Genomic DNA, 24,785 nt, shown 5'->3' on the forward strand with positions numbered 1-24,785 from the left:
AACCCAGGAACAAGTGTTTGAAAGGCGGGGAAAAGTTGTTTAAAATAGTCGGAAAAGTGTTTTTAAACGTCTGGAAGAGAGTTGTTGACTGTCATTTTGCAGGATATAATTTAACATGGAACCTCTCCTGGAAATGCACAGAGTATGTCCATTTCCAGGAGAGGTTACATGTTAAATTATATCCTGCAAAATGACAGGCTATAACCCAGGAACAAGTGTTTGAAAGGCGGGGAAAAGTTGTTTAAAATAGTCGGAAAAGTGTTTTTAAACGTCTGGAAGAGAGTTGTTGCCTGTCATTTTGCAGGATATAATTTAACATGGAACCTCTCCTGGAAATGCACAGAGTATGTCCATTTCCAGGAGAGGTTACATGTTAAATTATATCCTGCAAAATGACAGGCTATAACCCAGGAACAAGTGTTTGAAAGGCGGGGAAAAGTTGTTTAAAATAGTCTGATACCTCCAGGGCGCATCACCGCATTTTACAAGCCAGGGAAGGTGTCTGAATCCTGGGTAAACATTGTTTAAATAGTCTGACACCTGGCACTGTATTTGCCCCTTGGAAACTTCAAGGTTATATTCATGTTTTATTATTTATTTAATAATCACATGATTTTTACAAAAACAGTATACACAGTATACATATATACAATAATAATAATAATAATAATATAACAATATACATAATAAAAACATGAAAAGTGGTGAAAATGAGAAAATGTATCCGAAAATAGTGCCTCCTAATGCGGGCATGTGGACAGTAGCCACAGACTCACAGGCACACACACACACATGCAGAGATCCAGGGGGCGGAGCACATGGCTTTTTTTACCCAGAAATAAGTCTATGAGAGGCGGGGAGACTCAGAGGACAGGCTGCGTCACCTCACTTTGTAACCCAGGAAAAGAGCAGGAATTCTGGCTGCGTGAGTGTTAAAAGTGCATTCATCTGTGTTAATCCGACAGCCGCAGAGGTGCTGACGCAAAGCAGGCGGAACAAATTGATTATTTGAACCAGGAATAAATGTTTGCAAGGCGGGGAAAGTGTTCCTGCAGCCCCTCCATAACGGTAATAATGATTAGAAATGATTTCCAGGGCAGAAAGCGTTTTTTAAATGTGGAAAAAAATATGTTAAACTGTTTAAAAAGCACAAAGTGATTTGAGTGCAGTTCTCATGTGTCCCCACAGGAGGGCGCGTCGTCCCAGGGAGCACAGTGCATGGTGACAAGGTACGATTTATACCCTAAAATAGCATGCTAAGCGTGGGTGGATTAGTTTCAAAGCATGCACACTCTGCTCGTGTCAGACTTCCATCAAATAGACCGGGGAAAACACCTCTCATTAGCCCCTCACAGACCACCAAAGGACGGACTAAGCAGCTCCAGCACGGCTCCCTCACATGGAGCTCAGGTTATTTCATACCTCCAGGAGAGGGACCGGGAAAACCACCTCTCTGTAGCCCCTGACAGAGCCCCAAAGGACGGACTAAGGACCTCCGGCAACAGTGGCACTTCCATAACCTCGTGCACCGTGAGACCCCGGGCCCCCGGACTTAAGCACTCCCCCACGGACTAAACCCAGATGTTCACACCCTGCAGAATCTCATGCCCCTGGTCACCTTTAAGGGGGGGTGGATTTTGCGGTGCTTTACCGTCCGAACACAAGCATCAATATTCGTCCTCCTTCACAGCAGCAGCAGCAGCAGCAGCAGCACCTGCCCTGCTGGAGGTTCACACTTTAACTTATTTGTATTCGTTTTTTTTTGTTCCCCTCCTCTGCCTTACACATCCTCCCACGCTCGAGCACTCCTCACTCGGACTAAACCCCTCCATGCACACCGCCAGAACCAGAACCTCACGCCCCTGGTGACCTTAAAGGTGTTTGTCTTTGTTTGTTTTTGTATTCCACATAGACATGCAGGTGTTCAGCACCACGGACAGAGCCTGCCCGCTGCTGCTGCTGCTGCAGATGGAAGGTGGAACACTTTGAGTCTTTTTATTTTCTCTTTTCTCCCTGCTCCTGCACACACCTTTTGTTACCCTCCTCTGCCTTACACATCCTCCCACGCTCGAGCACTCCTCACTCGGACTAAACCCAGATGTTCACACCCTACAGAACTTCATGCCCCTGGTTACCCTAAAGGGGTGGATTTTGCGGTGCTTTACCGTCCGCACATCGGCATACATATTCGGCCTTATTCATGACACTACCACCCCTTCTTTGGAGGATATTCTCATGCTCCTGGTAACCCGTTAAATAGTCTGATACTGTCAGGGCTCATCACCGCACTTTACAAGCCAGAAATAATGTTTAAATGGTCGGGAAAAGTGTTTTTAAACATCTGGAAGAGAGTTGTAGCCTGTCATTTTGCAGGATATAATTTAACATGGAACCTCTCCTGGAAATGCACAGAGTATGTCCATTTTCAGGAGAGGTTACATGTTAAATTATATCCTGCAAAATGACAGGCACTGTATTTGCCCCTGGGAACCTTCAAGGTTATACTAATGTTTTTTTTTATTTTTTATTTTTTATTTAATTATCACACCACTTTTACAAAAACAGTATACAAAATAAACATAATAACAACATGATTACAACATGATTAACAGGGGCCTGGGGGCCATATTAGCCGTCTAACTTGTACAGTGCACCGGGGAAAAAAGGTTGAGTCCACGGCCCCTTTCCCCTCATCAGGAGTACCAATCGGTCCTGAAGAAGAGGTATCGCTGCTCTCCGCCCCTGAATCCTCTTCGGAGGTAGCTGACGGTGGTAGAACTCCTTCTGATGATGATGCTGCTGCAGCTGCTGCCGCCGCCCTGAACATGGAGCGGATCTTCAATGCCTCCTTTATTCCAGGCGTATTCGCGTAGAACCGGTCTGCAGTGCTTACGTCGTGGCACATAAACCTAGCCAGAATCGACCTGCTTTCTGGATCTTGGTGATGCTTGATATTGTCAGCCAGGGCAGTGCGCAAGATGGTGAAGGTGACGGCTGTTTCTAGCCCAGCATCAGCCCAAGCCCTCTTCAAGTGAGCGTTCAGGTTCTTGGAAGCCTGCTTCCCCGATGTGAAAAGGAAGAATTCACTCTGAGGACCCGACAAGCCCTCTTTTATCCCCATCCACCGCATGACCCAGCTAAACTCCTTTATTGTAAGCACCAGCTGTGCTTCACCAAATGTCTTGGCAGTCTTGTGATCCTGCACGTGGATGATGTAGCCCTCAGCAGTGCCCCTTCTGTCCGCCTCAAAGACCTCCGTGTTGGTCATGTTTGCGTACACACCCGGACGGTGGCCATACAGGAGGCTCCAATGGAGGGTTAGATAGCCATATAGCAGGTACTGGGTGATTGAGGTCGGATTGCTAGCCATCAGGTCAAGGAGATCAGGGATGCGCTTCTCAGCGGCCGCCATGGCGGCGAGAAGCTCCGCCTGGCTCGGCAGACGATCCAGCTTGTCCCTCTTCACCTTAAACTGGTGGAGAGTGACAGACTTTTTCAAATCGTTAATGTTGGCTTTCACCTCTCTGATGATGTTGGTCATATCAGACTGGGTGAGCCTGCACCCCCGGAGCTTTGATGCAGACAAGTACCTCAGGAAATGGTTCACAGTCTTCAGGAACAACAGCGATGTTGTGACTGTCCGGCCCGACTCTGAAATATACTTGCTCCAGCCACGGACCCTCTTTGTGTCTTTTAGAAACAGCCAGTCTGACAGCCGGTCAACACCATGGGCCATGAATACTATGAAGTTCTTTATCCGGCTGACATTGGACATACAATTCTCTTTCCGTTTTACTGTCGGTGCAAGACCCTCACAATGACCTCTGTATGTCTGAATGTACGTCTCCATGCTTTTAGGCAACGTGATTTCACGCATGGTATTCCGCAGTCCCTTCCCAGTGCACCATTGATTTTGGGAAGAGGGCCAGTCCTTAGCCAGATTAGCTTTCAGCTTATTGGAGACAGACGCACGGGTCTTCTGGCATACAGGGGTCTCACTACAGGAGGCTTCTACGGACCGCATGACAGTCTTCATCGGGGTCTTGCTTCCGGAGGCTTCTGGGGACCGCATCACAGACTTGAGAGGGATCTCACTCGCAGAGGCTTCTATGGACCGCATGACAGTCTTCACCGGGGTCTCACTACCGGAGGCTTCTGGGGACCACATGACAGTCTTCACCGGGGTCTTGCTTCCGGAGGCTTCTGGGGACCGCATCACAGACTTGAGAGGGGTCTCACTACCGGAGGCTTTGTCGGACCGCATGACAGTCTTCATCGGGGTCTTGCTTCCGGAGGCTTCTGGGGACCGCATCACAGACTTGAGAGGGGCCTCACTACCGGAGGCTTTGTCGGACCGCATGACAGTCTTCACCGGGGTCTTGCTTCCGGAGGCTTCTGGGGACCGCATGACAGTCTTCACCGGGGTCTTGCTTCCGGAGGCTTCTGGGGACCGCATGACAGTCTTCACCGGGGTCTCACTACCGGAGGCTTTGTCGGACCGCATGACAGTCTTCACCGGGGTCTTGCTTCCGGAGGCTTCTGGGGACCGCATCACAGACTTGAGAGGGGTCTCACTACCGGAGGCTTTGTCGGACCGCATGACAGTCTTCACCGGGGTCTTGCTTCCGGAGGCTTCTGGGGACCGCATGACAGTCTTCACCGGGGTCTTGCTTCCGGAGGCTTCTGGGGACCGCATGACAGTCTTCACCGGGGTCTCACTACCGGAGGCTTTGTCGGACCGCATGACAGTCTTCACCGGGGTCTTGAGAGGGGTATTGCTGCCGGAGGCTACTGAGTTCATGTCGGGGGTACTTGGGATTGCTACGCCCTTAAATCGTATACATTCTTCGTCTTCCTCAAGCAGAGCAGCAGTGGCATTCTGCTTCCTGGGTTTTAGACCCTGTTTTAGCCTGGAGCGCAGGGTCTTCACCTCATCAATGAGGGCATCCTTCTGAGCCCTCAATGCCACATTGTCCAGCCTCACCTGCATGCAGTCCTCTTCGTCACACTCGGTATGTGGGGAGAAGGATGGAGGGTGCACCGGGTATTCCTCCTCATTGTCTATATCCAATAATGTAGCCATTCCAATGATGGGATTAGTCTCTCGGAGGTCATGGAGCAACTGCATGGCCACACTATGCTTCAGCCTTGCCATGACCTGATGTGCCTCATCTCGGGAGAACTCAGGGTGGTCACGAGTTACATGACGGTGTAGTTTCCTCCCAGCATACGAACACCCTGTGATGGGACAGGGTTTGGTCCGAACATTTATTCTACCACTGGCCATTTTAAGAATGATGCCTCTTTCATCCAGGTTCCGCACTGCATGTTTGTGCTTAAGGTGCTTATTCAAAGCCAGATAGCGGAGACTGCACACCGGGCATTCGGTCAACATCCTTCCAAAAACACACACAATGAATTCTATTGAAATGGTTTTCTGTTTCTCCGTTTATATGCGTTAGCCAACTGTTGATTGCAACCATGGGTCCGATGCTTCAATGCAGGGAACACGGACCAAGGGGAGGACTTGGGTTACCACCTGGTTAAAATGGTCCCACCTCCGCACCAACGCGGCTGGCGATGGGTCCGATACATTGATTGTTTTTTGTTTCATGGTTCTGCCACGAGCTCACAAGACAGTTTTGGGTACAAAACGTGGGGGTAACAGTACCTCCGGGCACTCCGTCCCGCTCCGGCTTTCGCCGCAGCGGGGGGAGGAGGCATTGAACCCCTCGCACCTGCCCCGGAGGAGGCAGGGGAGTCAGGTACCCGGAGGCGCACGGTGGACGGCCAGGGCGAGACCGCCACACCGCACTGGAGTCAGAGTTCCGAGTTTTTCGAGCCAGGTCCCGGTGAAACGCAGTACGGAGCACCCGGCAGGAACCTCCAGCAGACCCCCCCGCGCGGTTCCCTCGTCCCTCGGAAGAGGCGGAGAGGTGGGTGTTTTTCATCTGCTGGCGGACTGCCGGGGAGAACGTGCTGCTCGGGAGCCAGGCTCAGAGTTAGTGGCAGTGGCAGTGAGAGCCCGTGCACCTGCCTTTTACAGCAGGCACGCGCTGGTATCGGGGTGGGGAGAGAAGGTAGATGCAGAGGCTGCAGAAACAGCCAGAGCCTTTCCCCTCTAACACACCCCTCATTTGGTGCATTGAACCCCTCGCACCTGCCCCCGGAGGAGTCAGGTACCCGGAGGCGCACGGTGGACGGCCAGGGCGAGACCGCCACACCGCACTGGAGTCAGAGTTCCGAGTTTTTCGAGCCAGGTCCCGGTGAAACGCAGTACGGAGCACCTGGCAGGAACCTCCAGCAGACCCCCCCGCGCGGTTCCCTCGTCCCTCGGAAGAGGCGGAGAGGTGGGTGTTTTTCATCTGCTGGCGGACTGCCGGGGAGAACGTGCTGCTCGGGATCCAGGCTCAGAGTTAGTGGCAGTGGCAGTGAGAGCCCGTGCACCTGCCTTTTACAGCAGGCACGCGCTGGTATCGGGGTGGGGAGAGAAGGTAGATGCAGAGGCTGCAGAAACAGCCAGAGCCTTTCCCCTCTAACACACCCCTCATTTGGTTCATGAGCACTGGGCAGAGTCCCCTGTCAACTCTCCTTATATTCCTCCGGAGACCAGTTGGGACATGGCAGCATCCCAATTCTTCTGGTAGACCATATCGTTAAACGAGCTCAGTAATGTACTGCACAACATCACATGGGTAAAATGAGCTATATAATGCACTGCAAAATCACATTTGGTTTATTTCCAAAAAGCCTGGAAAAAACACATATCCATCATGTCCTGTAAAATATCATTCTTTGTTTATTTCCATCCTTCAGGCAAATACACATATCTTTGTCCGCTCCAGGATTACCCGTAGTTTGGATGAACCGACCGCCAAGCACTGGAAGCTGGACCCGGGGAGGAGGCCCTCCGATGGCGGGTCAAATTTGATGATACCGCAGCTGGCTGGACACTAGCCGTAGAAGAACACCTGGGCGGGACCAGGCATGTCCCTCTTTGCAGACAAGCATATATGCGCTCCCAGGAGCAGAGTCAAACCCGCAGTTTGGATGAACCGACCGCCAAGCACCGGAAGCTGGACCCGGGGAGGAGGCCCTCCGATGGCGGGTCAAATTTGATGATACCGCAGCTGGCTGGACACTAGCCGTAGAAGAACACCTGGGCGGGACCAGGCATGTCCCTCTTTGCAGACAAGCATATGCGCTCCCAGGAGCAGAGTCAAACCCGCAGTTTGGATGAACCGACCGCCAAGCACCGGAAGCTGGACCCGGGGAGGAGGCCCTCCGATGGCGGGTCAAATTTGATGATACCGCAGCTGGCTGGACACTAGCCGTAGAAGAACACCTGGGCGGGACCAGGCATGTCCCTCTTTGCAGACAAGCATATGCGCTCCCAGGAGCAGAGTCAAACCCGCAGTTTGGATGAACCGACCGCCAAGCACCGGAAGCTGGACCCGGGGAGGAGGCCCTCCGATGGCGGGTCAAATTTGATGATACTGCAGCTGGCTGGACACTAGCCGTAGAAGAACACCTGGGCGGGACCAGGCATGTCCCTCTTTGCAGACAAGCATATATGCGCTCCCAGGAGCAGAGTCAAACCCGCAGTTTGGATGAACCGACCGCCAAGCACCGGAAGCTGGACCCGGGGAGGAGGCCCTCCGATGGCGGGTCAAATTTGATGATACCGCAGCTGGCTGGACACTAGCCGTAGAAGAACACCTGGGCGGGACCAGGCATGTCCCTCTTTGCAGACAAGCATATATGCGCTCCCAGGAGCAGAGTCAAGCCCGCAGTTTGGATGAACCGACCGCCAAGCACCGGAAGCTGGACCCGGGGAGGAGGCCCTCCGATGGCGGGTCAAATTTGATGATACCGCAGCTGGCTGGACACTAGCCGTAGAAGAACACCTGGGCGGGACCAGGCATGTCCCTCTTTGCAGACAAGCATATGCGCTCCCAGGAACAGAGTCAAACCCGCAGTTTGGATGAACCGACCGCCAAGCACCGGAAGCTGGACCCGGGGAGGAGGCCCTCCGATGGCGGGTCAAATTTGATGATACCGCAGCTGGCTGGACACTAGCCGTAGAAGAACACCTGGGCGGGACCAGGCATGTCCCTCTTTGCAGACAAGCATATATGCGCTCCCAGGAGCAGAGTCAAACCCGCAGTTCGGAGGAACCGACCGCCAGAGCACCGGCACGAGGCCGGGCCGGCGGAGGCCCTCCGATGGTTGGTCACGTTTGCCATTCGATCAATGTCTTTGCAGACAAGCATATATGTGGTTGTTACGCAGGATCAAACAGGTAGTTTGATGAAGTAGGGTCCTGTGCCCGGAGCAAGGCCAATTGCTGAATGCCGCAGCCGACTAAGGCCGCTATGCCACAGTGGAGGATGAGAGAAACAGGTGTTTGTCTTGCATTCCGCGGCGAAGTGGGGAAGTGGAACTTCCACCCCGCTACGGAACCTGTGGTGGGACCCCTGAGTCAGACGGTTCGTCTTGGAAACGCTTCATATCGGTCGGCCTGGGAGGTAAGAGACACGCAGGGTAACGGACACGCAGGGTTACCCCCACGCAGCCCACGCAACACGGAGGAGGCAGGGGAGTCTGGTACCCGGAGGCGCATGGCCGCAACACCGCACTGGAGTCAGGGTTTCGAGTTTTTCGAGCCAGGTCCCAGTGAACGCAAGACTCCAGCAGGAGCCTCCAGCAGACCCCCCTGACGTTTCCCTCGTCCCTCCCGGCCATCAGAGTCGAACCCGCAGTTCGGAGGAACCGACCGCCAGAGCACCGGCACGAGGCCGGGCCGGCGGAGGCCCTCCGATGGCGGGTCACGTTTGCCATTCGATCAATGTCTTTGCAGACAAGCATATACAGGACTGTCTCAGAAAATTAGAATATTGTGATAAAGTTCTTTATTTTCTGTAATGCAATTAAAAAAACAAAAATGTCATACATTCTGGATTCATTACAAATCAACTGAAATATTGCAAGCCTTTTATTATTTTAATATTGCTGATTATGGCATACAGCTTAAGAAAACTCAAATATCCTATCTCTAAATATTAGAATATCATGAAAAAGTATACTAGTAGGGTGTTCAAAGAATCACTTGAATCGTCTAATTAACTCGAAACACCTGCAAGGGTTTCCTGAGCCTTGAAAAACACTCAGCTTGGTTCAGTAAACTAAATCACAAGTATAGGGAAGACTGCTGATCTGACTGCTGTCCAGAGGACCGTCATTGACACCCTCCATCAGGAGGGTAAGACACAAAAAGAAATTTCTCAAAGAGCAAGCTGTTCACAGAGTGCAGTTTCAAAGCACATCCACAAAAAGTCTGTTGGAAGGGGGAAATGTGGCAGGAAACGCTGCACAAACAAGAGAGATGACCGCAGCCTTAACAGCATTGTGAAGAAGAGTCGCTTCCAGAATTTGGGGGAGCTTCAAAGACAGTGGACTGAAGCTGGAGTCCAGGTATCAAAAGTCACTGTTCACAGACGTGTCCGGGAAATGGGCTACAATAGCCGTATTCCCATGGTCAAGCCACTTCTGAACTCAAGACAACGGAAGAGGCGTCTGACTTGGGCTAAGGAAAAGAAGCACTGGACAGTTGCACAGTGGTCCAAAGTCCTCTTTTCAGACGAAACCAAGTTTTGTATTTCATTTGGAAGTCAAGGCGCCAGAGTCTGGAGAAAGGCTGGAGAGGAGCAAAATCCAAGTTGCTTGAAATCCAGTGTGAAGTTCCCACAGTCAGCGATGGTTTGGGGAGCCATGTCAGCTGCTGGTGTTGGTCCACTGTGTTTCATCAAGCCCAGAGTAAATGCAGCTGTGTACCAAGAGATTTTAGAGCACTACATGCTTCCGTCTGCTGAAAAGCTCTATGGAGATGAGGAATTCATTTTCCAGCATGATCTGGCACCTGCCCACAGTGCCAAAACCACCAGTAACTGGTGTACTGACCATGGCATTACTGTCCTCGATTGGCCTGCAAATTCCCCTGACCTGAACCCCATAGAGAATATGTGGGGTATTGTGAAGAAGAAGCTGAAAGACACCAGACCCAACAATGCTAATGAGCTAAAGGCCGCTATTGAAGCATCCTGGGCATCCATAACACCTCAGCAATGCCACAGGCTGATTGCCTTCATGCCACGCCGCATTGATTCAGTAATCCGTGCAAAAGGATTCCCAACCAAGTACTGAATGCATTAATGGACATTTTCAAATGTTTGATTGTGTTTTGCTGTTATAAATCTTTTTTTTTTACTTGGTCTGAGGAACTATTCTAATTTTTTGAGATAGGATTTTTGAGTTTTCTTAAGCTGTATGCCATAATCAGCAATATTAAAATAATAAAAGGCTTGCAATATTTCAGTTGATTTGTAATGAATCCAGAGTGTATGACATTTTTGTTTTTTTAATTGCATTACAGAAAATAAAGAACTTTATCACAATATTCTAATTTTCTGAGACAGTCCTGTATGTGGTTGTTACGCAGGATCAAACAGGTAGTTTGATGAAGTAGGGTCCTGTGCCCGGAGCAAGGCCAATTGCTGAATGCCGCAGCCGACTAAGGCCGCTATGCCACAGTGGAGGATGAGAGAAACAGGTGTTTGTCTTGCATTCCGCGGCGAAGTGGGGAAGTGGAACTTCCACCCCGCTACGGAACCTGTGGTGGGACCCCTGAGTCAGACGGTTCGTCTTGGAAACGCTTCATATCGGTCGGCCTGGGAGGTAAGAGACACGCAGGGTAACGGACACGCAGGGTTACCCCCACGCAGCCCACGCAACACGGAGGAGGCAGGGGAGTCTGGTACCCGGAGGCGCATGGCCGCAACACCGCACTGGAATCAGGGTTTCGAGTTTTTCGAGCCAGGTCCCAGTGAACGCAAGACTCCAGCAGGAGCCTCCAGCAGACCCCCCCGACGTTTCCCTCGTCCCTCCCGGCCATCAGAGTCGAACCCGCAGTTCGGAGGAACCGACCGCCAGAGCACCGGCACGAGGCCGGGCCGGCGGAGGCCCTCCGATGGCGGGTCACGTTTGCCATTCGATCAATGTCTTTGCAGACAAGCATATATGTGGTTGTTACGCAGGATCAAACAGGTAGTTTGATGAAGTAGGGTCCTGTGCCCGGAGCAAGGCCAATTGCTGAATGCCGTAGCCGACTAAGGCCGCTATGCCACAGTGGAGGATGAGAGAAACAGGTGTTTGTCTTGCATTCCGCGGCGAAGTGGGGAAGTGGAACTTCCACCCCGCTACGGAACCTGTGGTGGGACCCCTGAGTCTGACGGTTCGTCTTGGAAATGCTTCATATCGGTCGGCCTGGGAGGTAAGAGACACGCAGGGTAACGGACACGCAGGGTTACCCCCACGCAGCCCACGCAACACGGAGGAGGCAGGGGAGTCTGGTACCCGGAGGCGCATGGCCGCAACACCGCACTGGAGTCAGGGTTTCGAGTTTTTCGAGCCAGGTCCCAGTGAACGCAAGACTCCAGCAGGAGCCTCCAGCAGACCCCCCCGACGTTTCCCTCGTCCCTCCCGGCCATCAGAGTTGAACCCGCAGTTCGGAGGAACCGACCGCCAGAGCACCGGCACGAGGCCGGGCCGGCGGAGGCCCTCCGATGGCGGGTCGCGTTTGCCATTCAATCAGTGAGAAATCAGAAGAGGAAGGGGGAAAAAAAAGACTAACTTGTCTTTTTGGAGTTCCATAAAAAATGGGTGAAAATGAAAAAATGTATACGAGAATAGTGCCCCATAAGGCGGATTGAGTCCCCTGTCAACTCCCCTCACCTTCCTCCACACTCTGAAAAAGTCAGAGTTATTTTTTGGAGAACCATCAAAAAGGGCTAAAAGTGTTGAAATGTATCCGAGAATAGTGCCCCATAAGGCAGGTAAAGTCCCCTGTCAACTCCCCTCACCTTCCTCCACACTCTGAAAAAGTCAGAGTTATTTTTTGGAGAACCATCAAAAAGGGCTAAAAGTGTTGAAATGTATCCGAGAATAGTGCCCCATAAGGCAGGTAAAGTCCCCTGTCAACTCCCCTCACCTTCCTCCACACTCTGAAAAAGTCAGAGTTATTTTTTGGAGAACCATCAAAAAGGGCTAAAAGTGTTGAAATGTATCCGAGAATAGTGCCCCATAAGGCAGGTAAAGTCCCCTGTCAACTCCCATCACCTTCCTCCACACTCTGAAAAAGTCAGAGTTATTTTTTGGAGAACCATCAAAAAGGGCTAAAAGTGTTGAAATGTATCCGAGAATAGTGCCCCATAAGGCAGGTAAAGTCCCCTGTCAACTCCCCTCACCTTCCTCCACACTCTGAAAAAGTCAGAGTTATTTTTTGGAGAACCATCAAAAAGGGCTAAAAGTGTTGAAATGTATCCGAGAATAGTGCCCCATAAGGCAGGTAAAGTCCCCTGTCAACTCCCCTCACCTTCCTCCACACTGAAAAAGTCAGAGTTATTTTTTGGAGAACCATCAAAAAGGGCTAAAAGTGTTGAAATGTATCCGAGAATAGTGCCCCATAAGGCAGGTAAAGTCCCCTGTCAACTCCCATCACCTTCCTCCACACTCTGAAAAAGTCAGAGTTATTTTTTGGAGAACCATCAAAAAGGGCTAAAAGTGTTGAAATGTATCCAAGAATAGTGCCCCATAAGGCAGGTAAAGTCCCCTGTCAACTCCCCTCACCTTCCTCCACACTCTGAAAAAGTCAGAGTTATTTTTTGGAGAACCATCAAAAAGGGCTAAAAGTGTTGAAATGTATCCGAGAATAGTGCCCCATAAGGCAGGTAAAGTCCCCTGTCAACTCCCCTCACATTCCTCCACACTCTGAAAAAGTCAGAGTTATTTTTTGGAGAACCATCAAAAAGGGCTAAAAGTGTTGAAATGTATCCGAGAATAGTGCCCCATAAGGCAGGTAAAGTCCCCTGTCAACTCCCCTCACCTTCCTCCACACTCTGAAAAAGTCAGAGTTATTTTTTGGAGAACCATCAAAAAGGGCTAAAAGTGTTGAAATGTATCCGAAAATAGTGCCTCATGAGGCGGATTGAGTCCCCTGCCAGCTCCCCTTACCTTCCTCCAGAGCCCATTTCAAAAACTTTAAGTTTGGTCAGAACCATGCTGGGGGGTCTCCAGGCAACAAAATGTATCCGAGCCAAAGTGCACATACAGCGGATGAATTCCTCCATGAAGTTACACAGCCGTTTTTTTTCTGAGTCCTCTCAAAAACCGGGTTTCCGATTTCGTGCAGAAGGTAGCTTGTAAAACATGAACGGTTTTTTACAACGGAGGAGGGGAAGTTTGGATTCCCCTCTCCGTTGTACCTTGCAACAGGGGAGGGGAAAAGTGTTCGGCGCTTCGTCCCGAAGCGCCGAACACTTTTCCCCTTCTCCAATTCTCAGATCCCCTCTCCCATGTAATTTTAAAAGTTCATTCTTTGATTATTTTAACATATAATTGACCGTTTTCTTTCATTTTTTTTTCTTTCCATGGGTGGGGGCCTATGGCAGGCTGCCTATGAGCTCCCAAATTTGGCCCGGATCATCCGGGATTTGTGGGATAAGCTCCATAAACTGACAAAGTCATCCAAATATGTCGCTTTTATAGCCCAAAGATATATCATGCAAATACATTAAAATAGTAAAAGGTACGATTGTGCTCGGCATTAACCGGAATTTGATTTATATAGCCCCCAAAAAATGATTAAAAATCATTTTCGTGGGGAAAAGTGTTAAAACGCCTGATTAAAGCATTTGCGGGACCCCAGCGAGCTCCAGACTAGTTGCATTGTGTCGGGGACCCTGGAGAATGATAAGACCCATCATTTAAATGCCAAAACCACCATTAAAAGTCACTTTTAAGGGCAAAAAACAGCCTCTGTCCACTTCGTTAACAAACTGATAGGCAAATGGACAAAATCGTGATTAAAGCATTTTGCGGGACACCAGCGAGCTCCAGACTAGTTGCATTGTGTCGGGGACCCTGGAAAATGATAAGACCCATCATTTAAATACAAAAAACACCATTAAAAGTCACTTTTAAGGGCAAAAAACAGCCTCTGTCCACTTCGTTAACAAACTGATAGGCAAATGGACAAAAGTGTGATTAAAGCATTTGCGGGACCCCAGCGAGCTCCAGAGTAGTTGCATTGTGTCGGGGACCCTGGAGAATGATAAGACCCATCATTTAAATACAAAAAACACCATTAAAAGTCACTTTTAAGGGCAAAAAACAGCCTCTGTCCACTTCGTTAAAGTCCATGTAATGTCCAAAATAAATGTTATTCTGTGTTAATAAATCGCTTCATCACTTTCCACTGTTTCATTTGACATATCAACATCAATGATTCTTTCCATAAATACCCCCCAAATAACATGAAATGTGTGCCACTTTCCCGTGTTATTCCGCTCCGGTAGCAAAAAGCTTGCCAGCCATTAACCCAGCTGTGTGACGTCACACGTGGCAAACACCAGCCCCGTCTGGATTGTTTGTTTTGTATCCTTCCGCTATTTTCGCTCAACATATGTGTAACCGGACCTCGCTAAACTTTTTTTATCTAACAATTCATGATGGGGAAGCGATGTGTAATTGTGAGCTGTGAATGTTTCCTGATTGCTATAAACATTGATCATGGGTGCTGGAAGATTGTGCACAAAACTCGGGTCAGAATTAAGTTACTACAGGTGTTATGCCAGCTTGAGCTAAATGTCACCAGAGTACAGTGAACTTGCCTAGTGACTGAAATATATAAAAGTTGAAGTGAAATAAGTAAGGCCAAAAATGAATTACGTCTGAATATCTTTATTATTTTTACCACTTTTAATTATTTGTGGGCTCGCACATATACCAAAATAGACTAATGTACACTGCAATAAAGATAAAATGTTACAAGTGAAAAATTAACAAAAGAACCCTTTTTTATTTATCAAACAGTAAATTAATACAATCTTACAAATTTGCGATTTGGAAAATGTTGTTTTATTTACATGTTTCTTTGGAAAAATAATATTGTAAATGATGTACTTTGTAAATTATTTACATCATGCGAAACCATTTTAACCAGTTCAGCTGCATGACTTATGTCAAATTACAGATTTGGCCATTGAAATCCCTGATAGCGGCCTCCCGGTTCAGGGAAAGTCTTCCGTATCTCGGTTACAGCACATGCAGGCAGCGGGATTCTGATTTTTGGGCCGAGTACACCCCAGCACCAACGTACAAACTGTCGATAAGCTGTATATCGATACTTCCTAATGAAAAAAAAGTATACAGATTATAAATATATTTGGAGAAAAATAAAATGTTATGTAGTACTATTATGTAGCAATGGTTACAAATTGGCTTATAACATGATATTTGTATTTTACTTGTACAAAATAAATATGAGGTTTTACATGACTGCTTGACAGAATCATAGACCTCTTATATATTTCCTCACATGTGTAGTTGTTTCTTTTCCCAAGCATACATTGAACTTGCATACACAGAAAAAATAAAAGCCAAGCTGTTTTTGACTGCTTGAAAGAGTTTAATGGTATCTTTAAAAGTGTACCATATCTGTAGCGACTAAAAGTATTATATGAAAGCAAAGCTGCAATAGGCAGTTGGGTCAATCAATATTTACTTACTGGTGTAGTGGGCCATCAACTGCTCTGTGTTGTTGTTTGTATTGAAGATACGCTATTTTCAGTGTCCAAACACTGAGACAGCCTTCTCTAAAGCCTGGGTGGCTAATAATGCACCTTGGTTTCTCGTCGGTGTCTTCTATCTGGCAGAGTCCTGCACGGGTCTGATTTTCAAGACCCGCTCCCGCCCCGCACCCGTGACGTGCAGTACCGAACCCGCCCCGCTACCCGCACATATTGCCAATTAGTTCTGCAACCCGACCCGACCCGCCGGCACATGATCCGCAACCCGACCCGAACCCGCATATATAGGCCTATAAGCAGTGACAACGTGCAATTATTAACACACGCAGTTGCATATTTGGCTCAAAAAGCCTGGGATGTTGTTTATTTTCTCCATCTAGGATGACACCAAAGACGTTGGATTTCGCTCTTGAGGAAGAGTTATTGAAAATGCTGTATTCTCCCCTATAGAGAGCTTCACCTCAGCCATTCAGAATGTGGTGCGCTCAGCAGCAGATAGATGCACTGCAGAGGTTATGATTATGCTCGGTAACGCGGAGGAGAGGTCTGAGGATTTAAACATTAAACTAAATTATTATTGTTTAAATATATTTATTATGCAACACCCGCAACCGGACCCGCATCATATTTGTTTTACCCAGAAGCGAACCCGGAAAAAAGCGTTTGAAAAAATACCACCCGCAAATCACCTTTTTTGCGGGTCACCCGTCGGGTACCCGCGGATACCCGACCCGATGCAGGACTCTGCTATCTGGTCAGTAGGTTGCAAACTGTCTATTTGTTCCATCACCTGCCAGATCTCTCTGCAGCATACACATTCATCTGCAGTGGGCATGCTTTCACAGCATTGACATGTACACCTGAATATTGTACATAACATTAAAAAACAAAACAATATCTGCCGGACGTGTGAGGAACAGATGACAAATTAAGATCGACATTTAGTGCAGGTCAAATTAAATAAAACAGAATTTACCATTCAGTATTGCCGACTCGAGTCTCGCCGGCTGTGGAATCCGCTTCTCTTTCACAAGTTTCTGCCTCGTTGTTCGATTGCTGGGCAGGAGGCTCGTACTTATAAGGCAAGATGCCTTGAAGTGAAAGGCTAGCTGGTTGACTCTCTACTTCTGTAACTGTATCCAGATAACCCACCGAATCTGAGCTTGAATGATCGCTGTCGCTGTCGCTGTCTGAAGTTATCGCGTTGCTTGCCATTCGGACTGATTTGATCAAATGGCAATGTTTGCCACGTGTGACGTCACCGCTCGTTCGGGAGTGATCGGGGGCGTACTCGGCAAACTTCGGAACCAACATCGGTTTTTAACGTATATGTCATTTAATTATGACGAAACTTTAAACATTTTTATTTATTTTTATTCTGGTGATATCTAAACTACATGTTAAAAAACACCTGTGTTAGATGCATTACATGGCCTTTAACAAACTGATAGGCAAATGGACAAAAGTGTGATTAAAGCATTTGCGGGACCCCAGCGAGCTCCAGAGTAGTTGCATTGTGTCGGGGACCCTGGAGAATGATAAGACCCATCATTTAAATACAAAAAACACCATTAAAAGTCACTTTTAGGGGCAAGAAACAGCCTCTGTCCACATCGTTAACAAACTGATAGGCAAATGGACAAAAGTGTGATTAAAGCATTTGCGGGACCCCCGCGAGCTCCAGACTATGTGCATTGTGTCGGGGACCCTGGAGAATGATAAGACCCATCATTTAAATACAAAAAACACCATTAAAAGTCACTTTTAGGGGCAAGAAACAGCCTCTGTCCACATCGTTAACAAACTGATAGGCAAATGGACAAAAGTGTGATTAAAGCATTTGCGGGACCCCCGCGAGCTCCAGACTATGTGCATTGTGTCGGGGACCCTGGAGAATGATAAGACCCATCATTTAAATACAAAAAACACCATTAAAAGTCACTTTTAGGGGCAAAAAACAGCCTCTGTCCACTTCGTTAACAAACTGATGGACAAAAGTGTGAAAACGGCCGAGCCGCTGCTCTCAGGGCCTCAGACTCACAGGCACACACACACACACACACACACACACACACAAACACACACACACACACACACACACACACACATGCAGAGATCCAGGAGCAGGAATCCTGGGCACACGAGTGTTACAAGTGCGTTAAACTGTTTTAATCCGATTATTTTACCCAGGATTAAGTGTTTGCAAGGCGGGGAAAGTATTCCTGCAGCCGCTCCATCACGGTGGTGATGATTAGAAATGATTTCCAGGTCAGAAAGCGGTTTTTAAAAGTGGCCCAAAAATATTTCAATCTGTTTAAAAAGCACAAAGTGATTTGAGTGCAGTTCTCATGTGTCCCCACAGGAGGGCGCCTCGTCCCAGGGAGCACAGTGCTTTCACAGTCAAAAATACAACCCAAAAAAGGGCAAATCGATGGATTTAAAGCACAGGGAAGCTCCGCACCGCACACAGGTACATTCCTAAATCCCCACCATAGTGACCACGGTGATTTAAACTAGTTTATGCGGGGGAAAGAGTGCTGAAAATCGGATTAAACCCTGCTCACAGTGTGGTAAGAGCCAGATTGTTTCAGAGAGTAAGGATACCATGGACCATTTGCATCCAAAATGATCCATTTAAAAGCCATGTGGGGGGGAAAGTGCAAGTGCAGAGAGGAGTCTGAAAATGCCTCTCCAGGACCCCGGGGAGCAGCTCCCAGGGGCTGGAGAGGGGGAGACATGTGGCTCACAGGCAGGCCTGGGGGCCCCTGCAGAGCCCACAGCTGCTGGGCATCGACATTGGAGGTGGGCAGTCCGCCTTTCAGCACCCACACTCGGCCCTGGCACCCGCATATCCTCTCTGAAGCCAATCTACAAGAAGCAACTATGCCTCCAAACTCTTTGCTTACGGCCATACCACTCTGATCACGCCCGATCTCGTCCGATCTCGGAAGCTAAGCAGGTTCGGGCCGGGTCAGTACTTGGATGGGAGACCGCCTGGGAATACCCGGTGCTGTAAGCTTTTTTTAAATGCAGCTACATGCATGGTGACAAGGTACGATTTATACCCTAAAATAGCATGCTAAGTGTGGGTGGATTAGTTTCAAAGCATGCACACTCTGCTCGTGTCAGACTTCCATCAAATAGACCGGGGAAAACACCTCTCATTAGCCCCTCACAGAGCCCCAAAGGACGGACTAAGGACCTCCGGCAACAGTGGCACTTCCATAACCTCGTGCACCGTGAGATCCCGGGCCCCCGGACTTAAGCACTCCCCCACGGACTAAACCCAGATGTTCACACCCTGCAGAATCTCATGCCCCTGGTAACCTTTAAGGGGGGGTGGATTTTGCGGTGCTTTACCGTCCGAACACAAGCATCGATATTCGTCCTCCTTCACAGCAGCAGCAGCAGCAGCAGCAGCAGCAGCAGCAGCAGCAGCAGCACCTGCCCTGCTGGAGGTTCACACTTTAACTTATTTGTATTCGTTTTTTTTCGTTCCCCTCCTCTGCCTTACACATCCTCCCACGCTCGAGCACTCCTCACTCGGACTAAACCCCTCCATGCACACCGCCAGAACCAGAACCTCACGACCCTGGTGACCTTAAAGGTGTTTGTCTTTGTTTGTTTTTGTATTCCACATAGACAGGCTGGGGTTCAGCACCACGCACAGAGCCTGCCCGCTACCTCCAGGGCGCATCACCACATTTTACAAGCCAGGAAAGGTGCATGGATCCTGGGTAAACATTGATTAAGTGTTTTTAAATGTGTGGAACAGTGTTTTGTCACTTTCAAAACTCTCCTGTCATTGACCGGAGAATTTGGGTCGATGTTGTATTCAATCTGGCCATTAATATTCCAGTGAGACGAAGTACGTACATTGACCGGAGTGATCCCATGTTAATTTTGTCCAAATACCGGAACATTCCCTAACCCCTGGAAAGCAAAACGCAAATACTTTCTGTGCTCTGGAGCAATTTCGACATGAAAGTAAGCGTCCTTCCGGTCGATGGTTGTGAACCAACAACCCGACTGCACTAGGCCCAATAACTGTTTTACAGTTAACATATGGAATTTTTTGCAGGCAATGTGCTGATTCAGGCTGCGGAGATCTAGAATGGGTCTGCATTCTCCCGTCTTCTTGGGAACCAGGAAATACGTGGAATAAAGACCCTGTTCTCTGTGCCGAGGGTGCACAGATACCTGCTTTTGCACCAGGGCCTGAATCTCTGCCAAGAGGAAACCTATCCCCTCCTGGGAAGATAGCTTCGCCTCTCTTATGCCTTTGAATGGAGGAGGGACACTGCAAAACTGGAGTGAGTAACCCAGTTTCAGTGTCCTGTCCATCCACTTTGTTAATACACAGCTGAGTTTCCAATCCCCATAACACTGCGTTAGGGGACAGGCCATCAGCTGTGGAGCCACAGCTATGAAGCTGTGGTACTCCCTGGTGACCCACTCCGCCGCCAAACTCTCCATAAAAGGAAGTTCGGCCCATGGGGGGTCGACACAGAAAGGGACGATTTTCTACTGAGGTCCCTGAACGCACTGCAGCACGCTTTCGTGGGAGCCTCTGAGACTATAAAATGTATTAATTGGAGTCTTTACACTAGGCGCGGTGTGTCTCCTAACAATCACACGCCGGCCATAATGCCCCTGTACCCGCATAGTGCTTTGATAGCACTTCCTGCGATGTATCACTCTCACATGCGCATGCCCACTAGCTGCTTCCTTTACTGGAGTTACAACTGGGTCAGTGGGGAATCTGTACGGTTAACATTATGTGGAAGTGTGGAATTGTGGAGACAAATGACACTCAGACTGGGATAAATGCAATCATTTTTATTTGAGTATCTCACAATATTTGCATTAAAGAGGGAGGAGGCGGGATTCGCCCTGGGTAGAGGCCGAGGGTTGTTAGTGAGACATTTAGCTGCCGCCATCTGCATTCTGAGGCTTTATTTGAAGTATCAAAGTAACGTATTATGGCAGAAAGTTTGATACAGTGTATTTCTGGTATATTCATTTTAATAATGTCCCATTTTTAGCATAACCTATGACTTCTGGCTTGAGTGGGGTGATTGCCCGTTGAGAAGTATTTTTCAGAAAGTCTTGTTTTATTTTATTTCTCTCTATTTTATTCTTTCATGTTGTGAGTACTGATTTGCTACAACATTTGTGCAGTGGTTAGCTTAAACATGTTTAATTACTCTATATGACATGGAAGCAGCTTTTATGACAGGGATGAGAGAGCTGGGGGAGGGGATATTCTTCTTAAAGATCTCCAGCATGTCAAATATTAGGGAAGTCTACATGATAAATATATGTGTGTGTTTAATTACTTTGTATCAAGAATAGCAGTAATGTTTTCCTCGGTATTGTGGATATTAAGGTAACTCACATACAGTGTTGGGCAAGTTACTTCCAAAATGTAATATATTACATATGACTTATTACTCTCTTTTGAAAGTAATAAGTTACATTACAATATTACTGTCTCTGAAATGTAATGAGTTACACTACTTTAGTTACTTTTTAGTTAGTTTCACCAAAATAACCTCAAAAGAATGGCTAGGTATTTTAAAGGCTAAAATATAGTTATTGTACATCCAGTGAAGGGCAATGTGGTATAGCATAACAACTGTAGGTCCTTAAGGCTACTAACAACTTTTATTACAAGGCTTAGTTGGATACTCGATTCTGATTGTAAATTCTTAACATGTGACACGTTGTTAATACACCAGTGCAGGCCACTGTCAAGGACTATAATGAAGATTTCTAAGGAGGATCAAGAAAGAGAAAGGAAAAGAGGTTAAAAGACGGAGCGCTGGACGTAAGATAAATCACCAGAAGAAGGCAGAGAGGAAGTAAACCATAACAGGACACGGAATGGGCTCTGTAGTTTGTTTAGTATGGCCATGTACAGGCCCGGTTCCAGAACAAAATGACTCAGGGTGCATCTGAGATTACAGGGGGCGCAGCAGTAATAGGTTTACATGAGCAATAGTGGCCGGCAACAGCAATGAAAAATAGCATTGATGGTCCCCAATGAACAGATTATGGCATTTGTTATGTTTTGAAACCAAGCAAGTGAGAACATTTCAAGTGAGTTAAAAGTACAATCCTGAAATATTTCATATAGTCCAAAGTGGGCTATGGCAAAGAAAAGCACAAAAGCTTCAAAACTGTACTGATAAAACAAATGAGAAGATATTGTAAATCAAGGCAAATATTATTTGAACCAGCTCATGGTTTGAAATGGCAAACATGGAAAAGCAAAAGTATTATTAAAACCATGTACATCATCACCTTGGTCCCATCTCTGGGAAGAGAATATTTACTGTGCTTAAAAACTGGTATCACATCATCATGTGAGGTTGACTTTGTGACCTGGAGAACATTTCAGCTGCAACATTAGCTCGTTGATAAGCTTGGGATATGAGATATTTTTGTAGCCATTCGTGGTGAAGGCATCTGTGCTATTGTATGCATTATTTTTGACCCAACATTTATACAGGCATGGCAGAATATGGCACTAATTTCACATGAATATTCCATTGTCTATTTGTATACCACGAGCTGCAAAATGACCGCCTAACCCCACTGTACAGGCAGGTACTTGTTTAGACATACCTGGGCAGGCTCTGTTTTGCCTTGGTATCCTGGCACCTGCGGGCCGCAGAGGGGCGGCGTAGTTTCGGGCGACGGAGACTGCTGCTCCGGGGGCGAGGGCGGCGAGTCAGGCGGGAGTAAACTAGTGTCCACAACGGAGGGTAACGTGATGTCCCCATCTGACCTGTTGCTACTGTCTGCAGTAGATGCAGTGTTGCTGGCATTTAGTGATGGTTGCTTTAACCATTTTCGTATTTGATTATCCACAGATCAGATGTGTGTCACTGCTGTGGAAGCACTTTTGAAATGATGCACGCGCAGCGGAGCAGGTCACGCGCACCTGACACAATTTGTTGTTTGTATTTTTCGCTCTGTTCTCTTTTTTGAATAGAGGGTGCATAACATTCAACTGCCCCGAAGATCCCGACGCGAAGCCTGAAGGGTAAACACACCAGGTTTACTAATCTACCCGCACAATTTGTCTGGTGTTGGAATGTCTCACTGTGTTAGTACATTCAACAAAACACCATTTAATTTCGTGTTAAAATGGGTTGTAACTGCGTTACTGAGCATTGTAACGGGTAATATATTACCCAAATTTCATTAGTAATGCGTTACATTACTTCGTTACAGCAAAAAGTAATATATTACTGTAACTCCGTTACTTTTGTAACGCGTTACACCCAACACTGCTCACATATGATATTTGTATGATTCCAACTATATCTTAAAAGATGCCAAGAGTAGGTGAAACAAAATATGCTTTAACAACTGAGGGGGGGGGGGAGGATAGGATAGAAACTCTACGCAAGAATGCGGAACAATAAAAACCAGATGGGGTTGTTTTGCGTCAAACTTAAGGGTCGCCTCTGGCTGGCGCTGATTGGGTACGACAGGCCATGTGTTGGTCTCTCCCAATGAGATGACCTCTGGGGGAAGCATCCACACACCTCCTCCTGTGTTTTTAGTATGAAAGCCTGTGTTTTCCTTTGGTTCGCTCTCTCTTTTCTTCATGCTGGCCAAGGGGTAAGACCTCTCCCGCGGGATGACCAGAGCAGGGGCACCCGAAGGGGGGCCCCTTTTGAATTGTTTTGTGTTGCATTGTATGTTCTACCATTAAAACAGATTATTGTTTAACCCTTATCCTGGTGCTTTGACTTTTCCTTCTTTTAAAACAAACTCATAGAGGAACGGCGCGGAGCAGAGGTTCTGCCCCAACAAATTGGTGGACCCCGACGTGATGACGTCATGAGGGGGCGACATGAGGAAGTGCCGACGTGGTGACGTCATGAGTAGGGTTTTTTGGAGGAAAATCAGCACCCAGCGGACGAATGGTTCAGGGAGGCCTAGAATAATCTCTGACAACTACAACTAGGATCCTACAACTGAAGAGGTGAGCAGACAGCCTGTTTCTATCGAAGGTCTGTAATTGGCTAAACTAAATTTTAGAGTTGTGAAAGCAATTCTAGAACCCTGAAGGCAGGAGAGACTGAAAAGAGTCAAGGGAAGCTTATAAAAGTTAACAGCATTTAATTACACAAAAGATGCGGTGGTTTACAAAATTAAATGTGAGAGTGGAGGCGCTCTCCACATCCGACCGGTCAGTTCAGGTCAGGGTGTCGAAGAGATCAATTCTTGGCTTGCTCTTCCTGTTGTCATCTGAGGTCTTCTCCTATTGGCCGGTGTCGTCGGGGGGCGGGTCCAATGCAATTCCTGCCTTTTTCTGTAGCTAAATTGAATCATTCTGGCGTCTGTGGTTATTTAAACATTTCCTGCTACACATTATTCAGCGTCAATAAATGAGTGCTAATCCCAGTGTGCTCAGTGTACAACATCACATGTCATTTCACCTTGGTTCAAGGTTTGAAATCGTATGATTCCGCCAGATGCTAAATGCTAACCGGAAGTGACGAATTTTCAGAATAAAAGTGTTAAGCTAATAGTGAGAACTTCCGGTTTTTCAGAATAAAACTGATTTAAATCAAATAGTGTATTTAATTCAAATTACGCCATATCAACCTTGATTTTAATTTCTAACAGTTGTCAGAGACATATTCCGGTGTCATAGTTGTTGAGGTGGAATATACAATACATATTTTAGATAGGTAGGAAAAATATATAAAATAAAAGTGAATCAACGGGGTCTGGTGTGTAAGAAGACGGTGAAAGGCCCCGTACTTTTTTCAAAAGTAGACGGCTAAGACTCGTTGGGGATGTTCATTGGTTGTTTCAAGACGCCATCCGGAACAAATCAGAATAACGATTCTTAGGTTCATAGGAATCGAAGTTGTTATATGTAAAAATCCAAGAGGAGAAAACGCAAACTTCGAAAAGCCATTTGAAACTAACGGATCTCGCTATCTCTTGTTCTGTTGGGTTTTAACTCCCATTCTGTTGAAAGAAATATCGCTTCTTAAAAGCTGCATAGACGGTGAGGAGGATATATTTATGTACCAGGTGTTAGGATTATGTTTTAAACAGGACCCAGGTGCAGGCAATGACTAAAGATGTTTAAATGGTTTATTGTTTCGG

This window comes from Notothenia rossii (assembly GCF_949606895.1).
Source record: "Notothenia rossii genome assembly, chromosome: 6".
In the NCBI taxonomy this organism is placed as follows: Eukaryota; Metazoa; Chordata; class Actinopteri; order Perciformes; family Nototheniidae; genus Notothenia; species Notothenia rossii.